Source organism: Furipterus horrens, unplaced genomic scaffold, assembly GCF_987537825.1.
Source record: "Furipterus horrens unplaced genomic scaffold, mFurHor1.1.pri manual_scaffold_6, whole genome shotgun sequence".
Lineage (NCBI taxonomy): Eukaryota > Metazoa > Chordata > Mammalia > Chiroptera > Furipteridae > Furipterus > Furipterus horrens.
Genome location: NW_028327176.1, coordinates 73,005,375 through 73,027,485, shown reverse-complemented (window position 1 = coordinate 73,027,485; position 22,111 = coordinate 73,005,375).

Here is a 22,111-nt window from a genome sequence, read left to right as displayed (position 1 = left end):
ATGGAACATAATTTTTATTTGAAAAATGGACTGATAGAAAACTTGTTATTCTTACATGGGCATTTTTTAACATTTAAAAAAAATGATAAAAACAAGTTAGTAAATAAATATATTTAAAATCACTCAATATCTAGTATTATAAATATCAATAACTCAAATGATTAAAATTTTTTGGAGTCTTCAATAATTTTTAAAAATGTAAAAGTGTCTTGAAATCAAAACACTCTGAGAATCTCTAACATTAGGCTACCAATTTCCAGGAACTATAGAGGATGGAGACAGTTTATGTTACAAAACAATAATGTAATTAGCAAACTCCAGAAGGTGGGAAACTAACGGACAAATGACTCCATTTCCTCAGCAAATAAGTTTAAAACAATAAAGCAATATTACATTCTTAACATTTGAAAAACGTATCAATCAAATTAATGTATAAAAACCATGTTTAGATCCTGCTTTGAACAAAGCAAATTAAAAAAATAACTAAGTAGAGACAATTTACTAAAAGTGAACATTTGATAATGTTAAAGGATTGTATTATTTTAAATGTTAAGTGAGTATGGTATTACAATTATTTCAAGTGTTCTTATAATTTAGAAATACATAATAAACTACTTACAGATAACTTATAGTGTTCAAGATTTACCTCTAAATAATCCAATGTGGCCAGGGGAAAGAAAGTGATGTAGCGAGCACTTTAGATCTTGCTTCTCGGCACCTGTTGTCAGTTTTGGCTCAAGTAAATTCTTATAAAAATTAAAAAAAAAAAAAAAGAAAGGGATGTAATTGAAATGAGGCCATCAGAAGTTGATTATTTTTGCTGGCGATGAATACATAGAGGTTCATTTCTATAATCTTTTGGTTTGTTTGAATGTTTGCCATAAAATATTGGGGAAAGAGTTTTGGAAAAAAGGAAAATTGAAAAGCAACAGTTGAGAAAAAAATCTTAAAGCCAATCTGACTCATGAACATTGATATAAAATTTCTGAACAAAAATACTAAGCAAGTAAAATTCACCAATGTATATAATGAATAAAGAAAAACAAGAGCTAATCTAGGAAATGTAAGGATAGTTTGTTATGAGAATCCATTAGGGTAATCATTGAGAACTTAAAGGAGAACAATGCATTATTATCTTAAAAAGACAATAAATCATTTTTTTGAATTTCTATACCCATTAGTGAGTGATAAAAATTAACAAAGAAGAAGATAAGAATTTCTTAAAATAATAAATAAACCTACAGAGACTTAAAGTAAAACATTAAAAACATTTCCTTAAAAATCAGGGAGAGCCCTGGCCAGATGGCTCAGTTGCTTGGAACATCATCCTGTACACCAAAAGTTTGCCAGTTCAATTCCAGGTCAGGGCACATACCTAGGTTTCGAGTTTGGTCCCTGGTCAGGTGTGTAGGAGGCAACCAATGTTTTTCTCTCACAACCATCTCTCTCTCTCTCTCTCTCTCTCTCTCTCTTTCCCCCTCTCGCTCTTCCTCTCTCTTTGAAATCAATAAACATGTCCTTGGGTGAGGATTTTTAAAAAACATCAGTGTGATAAAGTTGTTTCACTGATTATAGTCAACTGTATTTATACTATGTTGTAGAAAGTACCCTTGGAAAAATATGCTAGAAAATTTAAACATGGTAGGAGAGTAAATGAAATTGTCACTATGTACAAATCATGTTTTCTCCACATAAAACTCAAAAGAACCTCCAAATAAATTGTTAGAACCAGTGGAAAAATTTTCAAGCAAGAAGAATATGGTATCAACATATAAACTTCAATTGAATTTTATATTCCAGTAACAGAGTTATAAAAAGTATTCATTTTTAAGGAAGATACTATTTTTACTGGGAAGGAAAATATAAAGTACCTAGGAATATACATGATTAAAAAAATAGTGAAATTCTCACAAACAAACAAAAAAGTTAAACTCTAAAGAAGACCTAAATACATGGAGAAAGCTAACATGTTTGTAAAGGGATTCAATACTCCAAATGTGTTCCTTTCCATAATGTGGACCAGTAGAAGTGAAATTAGAATACAAGTGGGATTCTATTGATAATTCATAAACCAATTTAAACATTCAGAGGGAAAAACAAAGGACCAAGAAAAGTCAACGGATTTCTGAAGAAAAGCAAGGACGTGAGGAATTTTGTTTGCCATACCTAAGACTTTTACTATAAAGTAATACGGATGTGAGGATAACAAATTTAACCAGTGTAACACAAGGGAGAGCCCAGAAACATAATTATGATATATGGAAAGTGGAAATAGGAAGGTCATTATTGCTCAATAAGAAAGGATGGGCTAAATGATTTGGGTTTATCGGTTAACTATATGAACAAAAGATAAATTGACTTCTACCACTCAAAGCATAAAAACAACCCTCCAATAAATCCAGAAAAATTGATAACTTTAATGTGGAAAAAAACTTTAAAGCTTTAGAAAAGAGTGTGAATAAATATGTTTTCAATTTTGGGTTAGGAATATGTTTCTTAACTTAAAATATAAAATAGTGCTAAATGTGACCACATCAAAATTGAAATAAAAAATAAATAAAATAAATGTGTAAGGCACAAATAAAATGATTTAGATACATATAATTGATGAAGGAGTGGTAACAAGAATAGGTTAACAGTATAAATCAACAAGAAAAAGAATAACACATTTATTAAAAAAGAGTGAGAAAACAAAAGTATTCATTTCACTAAAGAAGCAAAGTGATCAATACATATTTGACAGCATGTCAGCCTCATTAGCAATCAATGAAATTTGAACTAAAATCAAAATGAAATACAATACACCTGCCAGATTAACAAAAAAGAAGATTTGACTCTCCAAAATTTTGGTGAGAAAGTGGAGCAATAAGTCCTCCATCTTTATGTTGGAGGGAGTGTAAGTTGATACAACTTTTTGGGAAAACTGGCATTTTCTTTTACCCTAAGCTCTATAGATTGCATATGCACTCCAAGTTTTATGTACAGGAATGTTCATAGCATCATTATTTATAATGGCAAAGAGCTAAAAATGAGTAAAATATTTATTAACAGTAAAATGAACATTTTTTGTGTGGTTTAAATAAGTGAGAGAATAGATTATAGTAGTGAAATTGAGTGAATCACAATTACAGGCATCAGTATGGTTTAACCTGTTGCTCGAAAAAAAATCAAAATATAGATTTTGTACTGTGTAATTTTTATTTTTAAAATAAAAAATATATAAGTAAATAATATATCATTTAAGTATGTGTATATAAATAATAATATTAAATTTAAAAAAAGGAAATGATAAGGTCAAAACTCCAAATTGTTACCTCTGAATGAAAGAAGGAGAAAATTATTGGAATATAGACACAAGAAGAGTTAAATTTATTACTAGTTATATATTTTTAAGTAGAGTGGTATGTACTTGAACTTTTAAAAATATTCTTTCAATCATACACATGTTACACACGTCTACTAAGTATAAATTATAATAAAAGTTAAAGAATAATTAGTTAATTTCAGTCAAATTAAGTGATGTAGAAAGACTAGAAATAATTTTTTTAATGGTCTTTAAATAATTGGAGTTAACCCATAGAAATCAACCTAAAATAAATTTGAACTTCAATTAAAGATTTCATCAAGGTATTGGTACAGCTATAGTCATCTGAAGGGTTGACTGGGGTTAGACATCCACTTCCAAGGTGAATTACTAATCTGTTAAACTTGTGCTGTTTATTGGCAAGAGACATCAGTTTCTCACCACATGAACATTTTCACGGGGCTCCTAGAGGGTCCTTAAAACATGGTAACTGGCTTCCTCCAGCTTGAGTGACTCAAAAGGAAGTGAGGCAAAAGCTGCAAATGTCATTTACAACATAGCTTCAGATGTTGCACATGGCCATTTCTGGAATATCAGATGGGGTCAGCCCCATCAGATATGGCATGGATTTACGTAACCGTAAGAATGTGAATGACAAGAAGCAGGAATCATTGAGTGCTATCTTTATAGCTTGCTACCAGAGATGGAACCTAGTGCTTTATCAGTCATGGGTCGGAAGTTCTATGTAAGCATTTTGGTCTCTTTTTTTCTTCTTTTTTAGGTAAACCCTGGGAGATCCTTCTGAATCCATGTGATATATACCATTTTGTACATGGTAGGAGGAACTTCATTCAATTCCATCCAGTAGCCCTCCAACTTCAAATAAACTTGAATGTGGGTAAGAGTTATCTGATTCCTAGGGCCCTACCTATTCAAAATATTCAGTTATTAACTGAATTATTATCACTCTCCTGTCTAAAATCTTTTAGTGGTTCTTTTATTACCTACTCTCAGGATTACCTATTGCTGCACAATAAACTATTTCAAAGTTAGAGGGTTATAACAATTTATTATTATTTCTCATGGTTCTGTGATTTTATTTATATGGTTTTTCCTTGGAGTTTCCCCAAGCAGATAGTGGCTGGAGCTTTAGTCATAAAAGGATCAAATGAACTGAACCTCAAAGGTGATGACACATATGAGTGGTAGTTGGCACTAACTATTGGTCGAGGGCTCAGTTGGGGCTGTTAAATGGAATGTCAACATAGAACCTTCCCACATGGCTTGGATTTCTTATAGTTCAAAAGTATCAAGATAACAGGACGTTTTTCATTGTCGGGTGAAGTTCCCAGAGGGCAAAGCAGAAGCTGCCAATCCTCTTAGAATAGGTTGAGAAATGACATAATGCTGTTTCCACTATGCTCTGTCAGACAAGCATGAGTCTGCATTCATGAAGAACATTGAGTACAATAATGCTTATTTAATAAACTAGTCTATTTATTCACAATGATTTCAACAATTACAGCAGTTGCCTTTAATTGAATAATGCCTTAAATATTTAGAAGACTAAACATTTTAATATTATTTAATTTTAACATGCTATTTTGAGTAAGTGACTTTATCTTCTCCTCCTTGCAGCTGTATTTCTGAAGTTACCAATGAGGATATTGGATCGAGAGGTCTTTGAGGTACATTCTATAATCCTCCTATTGTTGGCTGGAATACTGGAATATCATGAGTGTGGGTCAAGAGACCCTATGAAAAATAGTTACTGCTCCATGTTAAAACCTCAGATAATCTTTGGGAAGGCCATCTTTTTATCTTATTGCACCAAAGGGATCATTTGTGAGCAAGCTTTGAGGAAAGTATACTGTCATGAACCTGTCTGGAAAAGGAGCCATTACAGAGAATTTTCACACAACTGTTTAGATAGTTGGTTATTTGGCTATTAGAAACAACTTATTTCTGTAAGTCCGGAGTCCTCAGGAAATCAGGAGAGGGCAGCGAGCTTATAGAAAAGCAGCTGATTATTGGAAAGACTCTCCAGTGAGTGGGGGAATTAGTCAGATCAAGACCAATTCTCATCCAAAAGGGGTTCGGATACTGGGTTTCTAAAGCAACAAACCGCACTAGGGGTAAGTGTATGTTGTATAAGTTTCTACTGGTTACTTTCTATATTTTAATGAGTTGTTGTTCCCTTATTGGCTAGGGAGTTTCACCACCCCATTCACCCCCCAGCCCTGTATTCTTTCTGCCCCTGGAATGTGTTTTGTCTGTTCTCAATGTTCTGTAACCGCTTTTCTTTTTTGATTTTGTTGTTATTCTGTTTTTTTTCTGTCCCTTCCTGTTTTTCTTTTCTGGGTTGTTAATTCTGTTACCTATCAATTCCCAAAATAAAAACACACAGAGTAGGGGCTCCTTGCATATTTGCATAAGAAGATTATACTTAAAGAATCAGTACATAGTCTTTTTAATTAAATATCTTTATTCAAAATGTAATAATTTGTTAAATTCTGTGAGCTCAGACCTTCTGGTGCTTGAGAACAAAGAGCACTTTGCTTAAAGTATTTAATATGGCTACTGGCATATGTATGAAAAATTATCAGGGAAGAATTCAATTACTAAAAGGACAAATTCTTTCAGAAAATCTTTCAAAAATTAGTAAAGCTTGATAAGTGCTGTTTCTAATTACTCCTTGTTCTATGAGTTAATTTGAGTTTAGTAGGGAGACTGACTATATGTATTAATATACTGAGATTTGAGCTAAGTTAAAGAGCAGAATAGGGACTGCAGGTCAATGCAGAGAGAGGTTCTATGGGAGAGATTGTTCTGAAGGTCATTTTTAGAGACCAGCTTACTAAAAGAAAAGGAAAAAGAAAAAAAAAAAAGGATTAAGAGCATGAAGAAAACATCAGATAATCTGAAATTCTTCAGCTATCTGATCTTGTGAGTTAGCTGGAGACAAGAACTCAAGAGTAGAATAAAATTTGCTCCTTAACCTCACATTTTATGGTCTGAAGAAATTTCACAGAAAGTACTCAAAGCACAGTGCATAACATCCAAGGCTTTTTTTATACTTTCTTTTTATACTTTTTATACTTTGTTGCTTAAGGAATAATGGAGACATGAATACATTCTATTTTAATTGAAAGGATGACCAAGAGTTAGGTCAGAATCAACATGCAGACACAACCTGAGGACTAGGTAGAAATGGAATACTAGCTAAGGAAGGTAACATAACCAGATACCCCAAACTAAGTTCTAGGTGGGAAAGGAAAGGCATGTCTCAAAGCTGAGATTAATCCAAGACAACTGAGGAGAGTCAAGGAGCAGAACACTGCAGAAACAAATTCAAGAGTGCCATCCTCTCAGGAAATGGTGAGAACACTGGCTCCAGCCCCCAGGAGGTACTTGAAATGAGGTGGCTCAACAAGATGGGAGAACCTAGGTGTGTGGAGCTGAGAAAACACGGGGCCAGATTCCCAATAGGATTCCTAGGCTGGAAGTTATGTGAGAGAATATGAATACTTTAAAGGTATGGCGCTCACTTTCTTATTCAGAATGTTCCCCTGGGCCTCCAGATACCCATGCTTATTTGTCTCCATGCCAGCCCAGAGAGTGGCTTAGTGGAAAGAATAATCAATGAGGCATAGTGATCAAGGCTTGAGCTCTCAAATCAGACAGACTCATCTTATGAGGCTGGGGTGGCAATTAAACAAAATAATGAATGAATATCCTTAAGCATAATGCTGAACACATGAGTATAATCACACTATAAAAGACAGCTAATGATATCTTCAGTGCCTGGTAGAGGCATAATAGATACTCAATAATTTTTAGTGGAATTGGCATCGAACAGTAATTGGGTTTCTCCTGCCTGCCACTCAATAGGCAAACTCCAGAGGCAGAGGCTTGGGGAAAAGGCAAGGGGTCATTTATTCAAAAGTGACATAATTTCGGAAGAATGACGAGCTTCTACCTCAGAGCCCATCCCCTCTAAAACACCTGAAGACAAATTAACCCTGCAGCCCTTTGCCAGATTAGCTCAAAGCTGCGCCTGGAATTCCTTCTCCCAGTTAAAACGCTGTCCTTTGGGAAACACAGTGCGGGCAGCAGGACCATCCTGAGCTGGTTGCTGCAGGTGGCAGTCAGCGTTCAGGCGTTTTTCTGGAGTCTGTGTGCTCATCGGAGTCCGACTTGTCACATGTTGCCCTTTCTTCTGCCCCTGCCCGCCGGCCTAGCACCTGTGTCACGCCCCTCCAGCCATGGGCCTGTCAGCGGGTCTGCATGCCAGGCGAGCAGGACAGGGCAGAGCCAGTCGCCCACCCTCCCGCCACTTCTCGCTCTGGGAGCCAGGCCTGTGGTCACGGCCAGACCACATGGTCTCCAGGGCCCGCTGCCCCGGAATGCTCGGACCACGACTTAGCGAGTGGGGGGAACCGGAAGGGGCCAGGTCTCCACCAAACCTCCACTTAAAAATCCGGACCCCAGAACCTAAGAGCTCCGGTAGCGTCCCGCTCTCCTTGTGCCCCTCCCCTCGTCACCAAGTTCCAGAAAGGGAGTAGGAGAGTTTCTAGCTGTGCGTAGTGTATCTGCCCAGGGCAGGGCGTCCCAGGCCCTGGGGCAACATGTCTGTCGCTGCAGCACTGGTTTAGTAACCCTCACCTGCGGATTTGGAAATCTATCACCTGCCAGCCACGGCTTCAATCTCACCACCTTTGGCACGTCCCAACCCTTCCCTTCTCAGGGCCCTGGGAAGGCTCTCACACTGCCTCAGGGGTTCCTCCCCACTCCCCAGGGATCCTACCAGATCCTGCCTGTAACAGAATGACATAAATACTTAAACATGTAAGTACTGGAGAAGTGACTCCTCTGAATTATTTGTAAAGGGTGTTACAAAAAAAATGTATGTACAATTTTAATGATTATAAAATCTGTGTTTATTAGCATTCAATTCCCTTTCAACATTCACAATAAACTACATAACTGTACCTTTTTTATACTTAGCATCTGTTTTCAAACTGATGACCACTCTGGTCCAGACATTGCTGGCAACACAAAGCAACAGAATCACAAACAACAAGAATCACTTCATTTGGTATTTGGGCACAATCTTTTTCAATGGCTACTTGTAACTCATCAATGGTTTCAGGTTTCTTAGTATAAACATTATTCTTGAGAAATCCCCAAAGGAAAAAGTCTAGTGATGTGAGGTCTGGTGAACGCTCAGGGTCATCTACAGGACCTCTTTGCTTGATCCATCTGTTTGACAGGTTCTCATTAAGATAGACCTTACATCACCATGGCAATGTGGAGGCGCTCCATCTTGTTGGAAATAAAAGTCCTCATCATGAAGATCTTTGTGAATACATAGCATGGCTGATTCCTGCAGTAAATTCAAGTAAGTGGCACCAGTTACAGTATCTGCAAAAAAGAAAGGGCCAATGAATCCACGTATGGAGAAACCACACCACACCATCAGTCCTGGTAAATTCACATGATGTTCCTCCATACTGTGTGGATTTTCAGATGCCCAGTAAGTACCATTGTGGCAGTTAATTGTTCCATTTAGTTTGAATGTGGCCTCATTGCTCCAAGCTAATTGTCTTGGAAACTGCTGATCATCTTCACATTTTGCTAAGTACCACTCAGAAAACTCCATTCTCCTACCCGGATCATCTTCATTAAGAGCATGTACTAATCTTGGTATGTAACTTTTCCACTGGAAGCACTTCAGAATGCGATGGACACTACCCTTTGGTGATCCCAAATCATGCGAAGCCTGCCGAAAAGATGTCCTTGAATTTTGATAATACCTTTCCAACACCCTTTCTTGCATGGCAGTGTTTATCAGTGTTCTTGGTTTTCAAGGACGTTGTTTATGGACATTCTGAACAGTTCCATCTGTTTCAAACTTATCTCTAATTCATCTGAGAGTAATTCTAGTAGGAAGATAATTTTGAAATTGTCTCCTAAATTGTCTTTGCACTTCTACCGCATTTTCATACTTCTAGTAGCACTTCAAAATAAACTTTCTTTGTTCAAAACTTAATCTGGTTTCAGCCATTGTTTCTCAATGGTTAAGTCTAAAACAAAACAAAACAGAATTCAGCAAGTTACTAGCAATTAAAGTGTGAATACATTTTTTGGGAACACCCTATATAGCTCACCTATTAGTTAATCTGACCTTTACCAGTGTTCTCTTGAGGATATCAAGCCAGTAATGATGTCCAGTCTTTTGTATTCTCTATATATCTTAAATGAAATAAAATGGTATTTATTTTTAAAGGTGTTCAGATGTTACTAATTTCAGAAAGCACTTTACTCATAAATTCAGTTACTAGGGAATTGTCAAACTAATTTGTGCAGGAGCTCATGTGATTATAGATACCGTTTACTCAGCACTAATCTTGTGCCTGGCACTGTGCTAAGAGCTCTACATAAATTATTGTACTTACTCTCCAGAGCACAATTATGATACAGCTATGCTTTCCTCAGTTTTCACACGAGAAAGTGAAAACTTGGGTCATCCTTCCTCAAAAGTCACAGAATGGTGTTTAAAACCCAAATATCAATGCTATGGTCTTAATCACTGTTGTGCACTTCTACTGGAAGAGATTAATTTTTTCCTATTAAACAAAAAGTAATATTGGCCTTTGCAGAAGGACCATTAACTTCTGCACCATGAGAGAGGTAATATTTTTTCCCAAGGTATTTAATTGACCATTGGGATGCACCTGACATTTAGAAGACCTAAGCCCAGAAAGTCAGATTTCTGATATATGTACACGGAAAGGATATAAAACACCAGGCAAACACTGTGACCAATGGCCATGTGTTGTTATTTGCTAAGCTGCATTAACTTCATGGGCACTAAGAAAAAGAATATGTTCAGTGGAGTTAGCAGATTCTCTTTACTTATACAAGTACAATTATGTCAATTCCTTGTTTTTAGAAAAGCATTGATTATATTGTTCCTCTTCCTCTAATAAATCATCCAAATACTGTATGTTCCAACTTCCCTTTGACTTAGACAATTGTCTAAATTGCCAATACTGTCCATTATTTTTGGAATTCAGCAGCAATTAAATTCTGAAAAGATCCAATTAATTGTTCTCTGACATGATAGGTTTTTGAAAGGTTTCACCTGAGTTGATGGTATCATTAATTTTAGAACATCTTATTTACTTTCTGCTAATGGAATTTTCAGCAGGTGATTGGCTACCTTTTCTAAGCCTCATGGAGAATTTAAATGTCATTTTATACAAAGATATTTACTGCACAGAAAAATAGTCTAATTAATTTTGGAGAGCAAGTAGGAATTGCTCTAAGTTATTTTTGTCTACAATTGTACCATTGGCCTTGAAAATGTCATTGGGGTTTTTTGGTAATGTGTATGCACCCACATGTGTGAGTTTAGGTGTGAATGTAGGTTTTGAATGGTGATTTTGCTTTGCATGTGTTTTAAGATTTTTTCAGGTGGAACCTTTTCCCACAATTGTTTCACAAGAGCCTGATTGCAGTATATTCTGGAAAATCCCTCCGGAAGAGGAAGGTATGCCAGTCAACATGTGTAAAGAGCACAGAGAAAACTCATTAAGAGGACAGCTTTCCAAATTCAGAAATGTAAGTGTGAGGGATGGGTACAAACAGAAGTGCAATAGATGCAGCTTTCTTCATACAAAGGGATGGACTGAGGATAAATGTTAAGATCTGGGAGCTACAATGGTTTTAGGCCTCAGTAATTTGTATTTTGAGCAGATTGGAGACAATACAAGAAAATATCAGCAGTCTTAGGGAAAGGTGCTATCAGTCATAAAGAGTAGATTTTCAAAACTTGACTTTGGCCTCTGATAAACTCAGATTCAAGTCACAGAACAAAGTCTGAAACTTGGGCAAGCTGAATAGGCTGACAGTATGAGTAAGAGTAATTTGTCTCAAGAGCAACCCGAGGAATTTATTCCAAGTTCAGCAGTTTCTGTGCTGGAAGCTTGAAGAGTAAACTTAGAATTCTTAAGATAGCAGGTAGATCTACTGAAACACTGGCCAGCCTTGTTTGGCTGTGTGTTTGACATGAATGGAACCAGTGTGGAGAAAATGATACTTCAAGTCCACCATATTTTCTCTAGCTTCAGTACTTGACACGGAGTCTTCCTTCCTAATGAAACACTCATTTTTGCCTTCTTTTGTACATTCCCCAGTTTATTCCTAGTTATCATTTAGGTTGCAGCTTAGACATTACTTCTTCATAAGACCTTTCTTGAAATAGTACCTAGATAACGTTCTTCTGTTGTGTGTTCCCATAGTATATTGATGTAACAGAACCCACAGGCTGTTTTGTTAGGGGCCCGATTGCCCGCCGCCAGAATTATAACTCTTAATACAGAGTTTAGTGAAAAAAAGAATTGTTTATTTAAGTTATATGGATTTAGATTATTTGTGGATTTCAGCTGTTAAGACTTATTTTCTTTAAAATACCCACAAACACATAGATTTGCCTCCCCTTACCAAACCAGGCTAGTTTTAGAAAAGTTAGAGTTACCGTTTCCCTACTTCCTAGACACAGTTCAGCTTTACCGGTAGCTGCCAATCATTCAATTCTGATTGAGGGAGGTCTTGTCTGTGTCATGGTGCCCGCCTGCTTTTAATCCAGAACCGCGTGAGTTCCCAGCCTCCTTGTAAACTGCATGGAGTTTTCCCTTCTCAAAACTGCAAGGTGTACCCTCCTTTTCCAAGCAGCATGGTGTGTGTAGTTAAAATGTCTGCCGCTTATTTTTAAATCCCTGACTGCGTCCTGTGATGCAGTGGGCATGGTCCCCAGTTCTGACCATTCACAGAACCTCAGGCAGGCTCTGTGTGCTCTTTCCATCCCATTCCATGGTCCAAGACCCCTCCCATCTTCTTGAGCCTTGGAAGTATCAACCATTTGCATAACAAAGACACTAGCCACTAGCCCCAGGCATGTGAAGGCATCCTGAAAGCTGCTTCCTTTTCCCCATCCCCCAGCTGCAAGCTTTGGGGGTTTTTGGACACTCCCATTCTGTAACATTGACTCTGTACTTCATTGCATTACTTACTCTATACAATCTAGGCTATAGGTTCAGTAAAGAAAGAGATTGCAGTTTTCTTGCTTATTGCTATATCCCAGTACTTAACAGTGAATTCAACCTGAGTTTGAGCCAACTGAGACTCAGAAGTAAAGGGATTTTCTCCAAGGCCATGTGACTATGTCTGCTGGAGCTGATGCTGAAACTGATGTTTCCTGACTTCTAATCTAGTGAGGTTTCAGTCTAGATAGCAGAAAAGAATTGTGCAGTGCAAGACTGGTATTCTAAATCCTGAACACAGTTTGGCTTGCTGGGATATTAACAAATTTGGACTTAACCTCTGTTGTCTACTATCCACTCCTGAGAAATGGAGCACTCATGACCCTTTCTAGTGCAGAGGCATGATATGAGAATCTAGTGAGACCAATGATGTAAAAATGTTTTGAGAAAACTAATCTGTAACCATGGACAAGTGCACAAATGATAGTAACATTATTCTTTTCATAGTGCTTTCCATCTTAAGCTTCAACTACATTTTATGAGGTCATTTGGACTAGGGTTTTATACATATAAAATATGTGTGTATATTTTATATAGGATTTTATGTGTGTAAAATCACAATCCAACTGTGATTGGACACCAATCAAATTGGTGTCCAAATAATTCATGGACAGCAGTAAAATTGACTTCTAATTCTTTTAAAACACTTTTTCCTATAAAAGTTTTAGTGAAGCTTATTGTGGTGAACATTTATATTTTTATTCTAAGTGAAAGAGGTGGACAACTCTACTTGCTTTACTTTATTAAAGGGAAAAACCAGTTGGAACTTGAAGCTTTGGATGTTTGCTCTCTAGCCTCCTATGGTTTAGCACATCTGGTTTAAGAGTTGACCATGTACCACACCAGCTGCTCATAAATGCAGGTATTCAACCTTCAGGGAGTGAGCATGAATCAGTAAAACCTTCTCCTCTGTAGAGGATATGGCTCACAGTTCAGCACTACTAATGGAGGCTAAAAGATGGTCAGGGACATCGCTTTCAAACTGAAAACACAACAGGAAAATGCCAAGTGTTAGAATTACAGTATTTAGCAGAGCATGCTTACCCTGGTATTCTTGGCTTAAGCTCAAGGCAAAGGCAAAGATCCTCAACTCAGTGACTGTAATCATTATCCACCCTTCTCCCTTTCACAAGCAGTGTCTCAGTGAAACTCTAAAATGTGTTTTAATCATCGCACTGGGGGATGGTTTGTGATAAAATAAGTAGTCTTGTTTCTCTGGCTATACACTTTATATATGTTTAAAATAAAGTGCTAAAATTCTTTCTTTTACCTCCGAAAATCAGGCACGCATAAGCAAAGCATTGTGGGGCTGTGATTTAACAGCACATACACTGAACTTATCCTGCCTGCAAGTGAGTGTCACGGACATGGTGCTATTTTCTTGTGGGAACAGCCTGATCCATGTCAGGTTTTACCTATAGCAAGATTTTGAAGAAAAGTAAAGAACTGAGTTTTCAGGTCAGAAATGGCTTTAAATATGAGCTTTGACAGTTCCTGATTATGTAATATGAGTCAAGTGACTTTAACCTCTCTGTGTCTGTTTCATCAGTGAGAAAATGGAGACGCTATCTCAAGCTTCTTCTGAGAATCAAGGAGAAACATTGACTTTCCCGGCACACCATGAGGGTAATGACGTTGGCACAGCCCTTTAGATCTAATTATCCCAAAGTTCACATTCTAGTTCACTCTCCAGCTGTGTGTCTGAATACTGTCTCTGTCATCTCAACCTTAGTTTTAATTTTTTTTCTTCATAAAATAGTTACAATTCAGTTTTTTAGAATGAGCAAATATTTGCTGCTACCTGTTTCTTAATCATGCTGTGTCTCCTAACTTTCTACACCCACTCTTCCTTCCCACACCCCTTTGACCACAAGTGTAAGCTACCTGTGCTGCCTCATCGAGGCCCACAGCCATCTGTCAACTTCCACCAACTAGTCCAACCTTCTCCAGTAAAATTCATCCCAGGACAGTCATGTCTTTATTCCTTCCCTGAGAATTATAGCCCCCCCCCTTTATGTTTCTTTATGATAAAATTAAGTTATTTTTCAAATGAACTGTTTAATGAGATGTTATAAGACTAGCTAATGAAAAAGATCTTTATGGAGACACCACTCTTGAAGCACAAACAGGGTGGAGGATGGAAAGATGGACCCCCATTTTGTGTTATATCCTGTGAGAGGATTTCCAAGGCACTGCCAAGGCCCCTTGTGTTTCGGGATCCTTCATGTCTAAACCCCACTGTTCCAGTGCATTTTTACTGAACCAGCTTTTTCTGGTTTTGGTCAGACAACCACCTGTCTCTCTCCTGAAGAGCAGACATGGATCCAGGCAATGGGGCTGAGGCAGGTTCTCTGTGATGGTAATGACATTGTTCTCAAAGTCAGTTCTGTTCTTCTATGGCTTATGCTTTGTGTCAGAGTTAGACTTGTTTGCCCGTTCCTCTCTTCTTTGTAAGTTCTCTCCCAAAAGACTCCTCAGTATCCTACAAATAAATAAGATTCTGATCTACTGGAGCACTTCCAAATAGCTGCTGAAACATATCTGAACCTGAGATCTGGGCACAGCTTAGGCTCAGTCTGATGTTTTGGGGGCTAAAGCTAAAACCAAGAATCCAAGATAAATTTTATGGGCTTACCTTGGCAGAGAAACAATATGAATGGGAGTTAATGTGACCGAGCTACTAAGATGGGTAGACCAGTTAGTAGTTGTATAGTAAAAGTGCTATAGGAACAAAAGAGAATGTACCCAAACTACCACTATAATATTAGGGATGCTTGATATTGGTACCTGGTTTCATCATTTTATTATTTTTCCATTGGTCTTTTAGTATATGAATGAAAGAAGAGGTAGGTTCAGAAGGATGTTAATAATACAAATTTACAAGTAAAGAAACTGAGTCTCTGAGATAATATAGAGCCTGTCCAAGCACATATAACTGGTGATATATATACAGCTCACGTAGAGTCTAGATAACAGTAATATATGCACTTGGGGACAACTTGATTGTGGGAAGTGAAGATGATTTTGATTTTGGATATGTTGTTTTAAGTTGGTAGGAATTCCAAGGGCAAATGTGAGACTGAGATTCGGAACAAGGTCAGGTTTTGAGTTTTATAGCTGAGATAATCCCAGAATGCACCTGTGTGGGGGTTGAAGGACAGAACTAAATGAGAGGAAGGAGCTGCCTGAGCCTGTCTGTGAGAAGGCATCGAAGACAGTGGTCCAGGCAGAAGCAGTGTTCATACCTCCCTTCGCCCACATTTATACTGTGCTGTCCATGTCTCTCTGACTGCGTCACAACCCTTCAAAGGCAGGAATTGCGTCTTTTGAATCTTCCACAGTATTTAGTGCAGAGCTGGATACAGAAGACTTCAAAGTGAGGGGACATCAGACATCCAAATGACTCTTTGGTCCCCAGAAATTCTCTAGACCCAACTCTGTGTGACAAATAAAATAATGTAAACAATTATAAATGTTATATGATTTATCGTTCCTGTCATGCTGCAAATAAGATCTTCAATTATTAAAAAAGAAAAAAAAAAGAAATAAAAAGATGTTAGCTTACAGTAAAAATATGGAAATACAATGATAACTTGAAGATAGTCTGTTGCACTTTTTAAACAAGGGACATGGGAAATAATTGGTCTTTTGACTGTTATCTGTGTGTGTTCAGCTTCAGGCTGCATTCACTTGGAATATTTATTGACCTTTGGAATTACATTCAACACCTAATATTTCCCAAACCTATTATCAGTTCTTAGCGAGAGACGCCTCAGGTGGCTCGGCCATGTCAAAAGAATGGATGCAGGCCGTATCCCCAAAGACCTCCTCTACGGCGAGCTAGCAGAAGGCAAGAGGATGACAGGGCGCCCAAAACTGCGGTTCAAAGACATCTGCAAAAAGGACATGACACAATGCTCCATCAATCTCAACACATGGGAAGTTCAAGCAGACGACCGCCTAGCCTGGAGGCTCGCGGTCAGGCAAGGTACGTCACGTGCAGAGGCTGCGCGCAACGAGGAGGCGGCCCAGAAAAGATCGAGGCGGAAGCAGCGTCAACAGCAGCAACAACAGCCATCTGCCTTCACCTGTACCAAGTGCGGCAGGGATTGTCACTCCCGAATCGGACTGCACAGCCATTCTCGGCGGTGCAGATAGACTCTCAAAAAGCTACGCCATCGTCTCTCGAGATGGACGGCTGCCGACGACGACGACGACAACGACGATTATCTCTATTGAGTTCCATTATCAGGACTGACTATTTATCTGCCTGATCTGTAGCATTTACCGTCAGCCTTTGGGACTCAATTATTCCAGAACCAGGGAGAGACACATCAACAAAAGGTGGTTGTCTCAACAGCAATGGCTGAAGGCAAAGAGAGTGGGAAATGGATGGAACCACCAACTGGAAGAAAGGTCTAAAAAGTTTCTTCCTCTGTGGAATTCCTTTGCCATAGAATCATTGACTCTTATGGTCAGAAGTTACCTTCAATTTCACCCAAACCAATTCAGTCTAAAGTCTAAGTACCTTCAGTGATGGTGAACTCACTCTCCTTGAACCAAGTACTTAGATCCCAGTCTTAGCCTTTCTGCAGCCTCACACTCTGGCCTCAAACTTTATAATGTGGCCGGATATCATGGCTGTGGCAAGGATGCGGGACATGTGATGCTGACTTTGGAATGGGGTGGCAGCAGCCTAATCCTGTCTCCTAATCCTGTTCATTCAGGCAGGATGCGGCAGTTGTTAGAGGGGAAAAAAAGCAAAGCAGGTCTCCACTTGGAGTTGGTAAGAGCAAAATGCAAGATGTGAGTGATTAGTTTCTGCCAAGCCTGGGGAGAGGTAGGGCGGGTTTGAGGCAAAATAACCAGCTGGTCAGCTTACAGTCATTTATTTTCCCTGAAAATGGGACTTAATTTATGAGGGGTGGGGGGCGTGTTGCTACAACAGAGCTTTCCTTACCAATGCTTTCTGTCTCGTTGTCCCACAGAACTGTTTCCCAGGTGTGCAGAGCTCCTCCGAGCCCCAGGGCAATGAGATTTTCTTATCTTTCCATCTGTATTTGCTGTTCCAACTTAAAAAATAAAAAAAATCTCTTTAAGAGGAATACAAAGTTTCAGAAAAAAACTGCTTTGTGTTGAAGTTTGCCTGTCTGAGACCTAAGTCCAGTGTTCTATCCAGAGGTGATGTTGTCCATACAGGCTAGGATTTGTAATTAGCAGACTCAGAATCTATTTTTGCTGCCAACTGTGTGATCAAGAGCAAATTGCTAATCTCAATTTCATTTTTTAAATGTGACTATAAAGATACCTTAATGAGGTACACATCTCTTTATCAGCACTGTCCATTAGAAATAAAATGCAAACCATAAGTACGTATATCTTTAAATTTTCTAGTAACTACATACAAAAGTAAAAAAAAGGAAAATTAATTTTATATTTTTAACTGAAAATATCTAAAATATCATTTCAACAGGTGATCAATATAAAAATTATCAATAAGTTTACAGCTTTATACAGTGTCTTAAACACCCAATTTGTATTTTATACTTACAGCACACCTCAATTTAGACTAGCTAGATTTCAATTACTCAATAGGCATTCATGACTGGTGGCTGCCGTATGAAACAGCATAGCTCTATAAAATCATTAATTGTGTGTCTTTTTTTTTAAAGATAGCAGGGCCTTTCAAAGGGATGAAATGTTGCCACTACTATGTAGATGATTTTTAAAAAAATGAAAACTTCCCTCTCCAGTTGATAAATTTCACTATGGGAGAAAAATTTATGAGTTCATTTGAGAGGAATAGTGTATAAGCCATTAGCAGCTCTTAATTTGTTAGGGTATAAGTCTTAATCAGAGAAGGAAAACTCTGATTCCAAAAAACCTCCGCTGCCTTGCGGCATACCTCTTCAGGGGAAAGGCTAAGGGAGTAAACCCTGACAGAAAATCCGGAGCCGGAGTCCCTAAGGCGGTTTGACGTTGTAGTCAACACCGGCAACTCCTGCGGCGCACCTGAAGCCAAGCTGTATCGACTCCGTCTTTCCCTTGGACCCTTCAGCTGCGAAGAGAGGGGGGGTCTGCTGCATGGGCAACAGCAGACCCTCCATATCACCCTGCCCAGGCTCTGTAGCTTCAGCGTCATCACAAGATGTCGATTCAACACGGGAGGAGACAGATACCGTGTCACTCCCGAGTCGGACTGCACAGCCATTCTCGGCGGTGCAGATAGACTCTTAAGAAGCTACACCATCGTCTCTCGAGACGGACGGCTGCCGACGACGACGGATAAGTCTTAGAACTCTTCCTGCAACTGGGTTTTGAGGTACAGAATGTGAGGGAAAGAGCAAATAACCTTAAAATGTTGGAGGAGCCCTGGCTGCTGTGGCTCAGTGGATTGAGCGTCAGCCTGCGAACTAAGTGTTGCTGGTTCAATTCCCAGTCAGGGCACATGACCAGGTTGCATGCCAGGTCCCAAGTTGGGGGCACATGAGAGGCAACCACACATTGATGTTTCTCTCCCTCTCTTTCTCCTTTCCCCTTTCTCTAAAAAAAACAAAAACAAAAAACAACAACAAAAAAAACACAGATAAATAAATAAATTAATTAATTAAAAAAAAAATGTTGGAGGAGAAGAAAGCCCAGAAGAGGAATGAATAGACAGAAAGGAAAGACAGGGAGACCCAGAGAAAAGCTTGCTAACATTCCAGTGACAGGTCTATGTTCCTTTGTACAGAGGCCTCGAGGGGCCACTCCCACGAAGACCCAGGGACCTTTGGCTGAATGCACACTTATTCTCCAGGGAAGATGGAGTGAGGAGTGAACAGCTTAGCATATTATCTCAGCCTGACTCCTGGAGTTACCTGCCAGGCTTGAATTAAATACCCTGTCTTACCCAACCCAACCTTCTTGGGCAGATCCCTGCAGCCCTCATCTGAACCTGCGGCCTTGATTCTAACCACTCACCCTCTGTGTCCTCTATATACACATTTACAGCTGCTCTTACAGGTGGTGGCCCCACTTCTTTAGGTGTAGCATAAAAATATCTGCCCAGAACATGGTTTGGCAAGAATTTATAAACTCAGAAATGTTATCAGGGCCAGGCAGCAAAGTCCAATTATTTTATGGACATTGAACCAACCAGCCAACCAACATGCAAACAATAGTAGATAGTGATTAACAGTAAAAAAAAGTAATTACCCTTTTTAATATAGTCTTGACTTCAACAACCTAAAGTTTAACAGTATTGTTGGTATGATGGGTACAAAAAGAGAGCTTGAGTTTCTAAATGGCTCTGCTGGTTTTGCTATTTCTCTGATTTTTCCTTAGTTGTTTCTTTTGTGCCCCTGAAATGCTGTGGCTGCACCAATTTAAGACACATTTGACCCTAGAGCTGCTTTGTAATAATGTAATAAAACTCCCTGTAGGCTGCTGTGTCTCCCAACATTTTGCTTCTGCCTTCCCTCTCCCCCCTTAGGGGAGAGAAAAGTATATCGGGGGAGGGAGCAGAGGCAGGAAGAGAGCAGTGATTCTCAGTTAGGTGTGATCACCTCTCTCCCCTCCAGAGACTTTTGGCAATGTCTGGAGACATGTTTGGTTGTCACAACTCAAAGAGAGGTGCTATAGACACCCTCTGGAGGGGGTGACTTTGAGAGAACCTTAACGGGTGAGGAGGAAGTAGCCATCAGGAGCAGGGTGGGGAGGGAAGATCACCCAAGCAGGGAGCATCAAGAGCACAGCAGATGCATGCAGGGGCAACCTGCTACCAGTGACATTGAAATAGAACATATGCAGCAAAGAGGAGCAACTGTGTAATTTGCTCTATGACCCTAACTTGGTCCTTTCCAAATCCATTTAAATCTTGTTCAGTTTCATCCCAACAGTGTCTTTCGTGATTCTTATTGGCCTAATCCCATGCTAAGTCCTATGGGAAAGTGGAAAATATATGAGATGTGATTTCTGCTTTATGGTGACCTGAGCACATGCAGAGACAAGATGTGACGCTTGTTCACCTCTGTGACCAGATCTCAGACTGCAAGCCCCCACTCAGCAGGTGCAGCCATGCTGACCATCACTCCAAAGACAACCTTACTCATCTGAAGAGCTTTTCCCTGGCTGTTCCATGATTCAGAACACACTTTGCCCAGAGTTGTGCTGGCTAATTCCTTCTCAGTCTAAATCTCACCTTCGCAACGCCCCTCCATAACATCCCAATGTGATTTGCCCCCTCCCACCTTATTCTGCTGCCTTATTTTCTTGACAGCACTCGTGAGTCTCTGAATTGCCTTTATTTGCTGGTTGGCTACCTATTTCTCTATTGCCTGACCCCTGCTAGAGTGTGACCTCCAGGAGGTCCATGACGTTAGCATGCACTGTGCGCCTTGAACCTGCTGACACTCAGTAGATATGTTTCAATAAAATCATTCACCTAGGAAATCATCAAAGAGTAATTAGTAATACATTCCTCAACAACGTAAGAGGCTCCATTGGGTCATTGAGATCGTAGGTGTAAAAGACTCCACATAAAGGGAGGGGAGAACCTTCTGAGTGAACTCCTGGCAGGAGGAACCTAATAATACAGTGTGTATGGCAATACTTCTTTATCAGTTTCCATCACATAATTGCTCTCTCACCCAGATTCTGGAAAAAGACAAGGAAAACAGCCCAAGATTTGAAACGTGACCAGCCAGCCTCCAGCCCCCAAGACAGCAAGAAATCAGCTTCCAGATGGTAAAAATGGCTTTCAGTTTAGATGGCTGCCATTGCCTTTGCTCTCAGATAAAGGCCTGGAGACACAGGGTATCTCTCACTGCCAAATGGGCAGCCAGGTGATGGACCGCTCTTAGGCAGACAAAAGAAAGATGTCTGAGACGATAACCTGGGAGGGTGGCCGAGCTCAGGAGAAGTCATGGGAGGAGATGCCATATGCACGGACTGTCAACTGACTTGCCCTCAGGGGCAGTGGAGAGGGCTGTGGTAGGAAGGGGTCATGGATGCCCAGATAGAATGGGCTCCTACTTATGCCTAGGGGCCTGTAGGGGTCCCAACTGAGAAGGGCTCCCTCACACAGGGTCTCCCCACAGTGTGAATGCCCAGAGATCATCTTAAAGATGGCATTCCAAGACATCTTACTCATGACCTTAGTGCTTTCAAGTGTGTGTCTCTCAGTTACCTAAGTGACATCATCACCTACCTAGATGCCAAACCAAAACCTGACATAGCTCCTTGATGTTCCTTATGTCCATTACTGTCAACTCTACCTTCCAAACAGATTTAGAATCATCTAGCTGCTCTCCATCCTCAATGCTTTCATTCTTGTCCAGACCATCACCCTGAACCTAGACTTGAACTCTCTGTCAGATCTCATGCTCCCTCTGTCCTTTATACAGAAGCTAAGGGGCCTCTGAAAGAATTTAATCAGATCAGCACACTCTGTCTACCTCATTTTTATGGCTTCTTCCTGATTTAGTTTGCTCTTAAACTGGGGCTCCAGCCTCACCTCATATCGCCTTGCTCCTAAACATCTACCAGCTCTGGATCCTGAGGAAGCCAAGTTTGCTCCTACCTCTGGGCTCTACCACTTGCTATTTGCTGGGGCTGGCACAACCACCTCCTGCTCTCTGCATGACTGGCTCCTCCCAGTCCTTCAGGTCTCGCTGGAATGTGGCTTACTCAGTGAGCCCCCTTGGACTTTTCCTTTCAT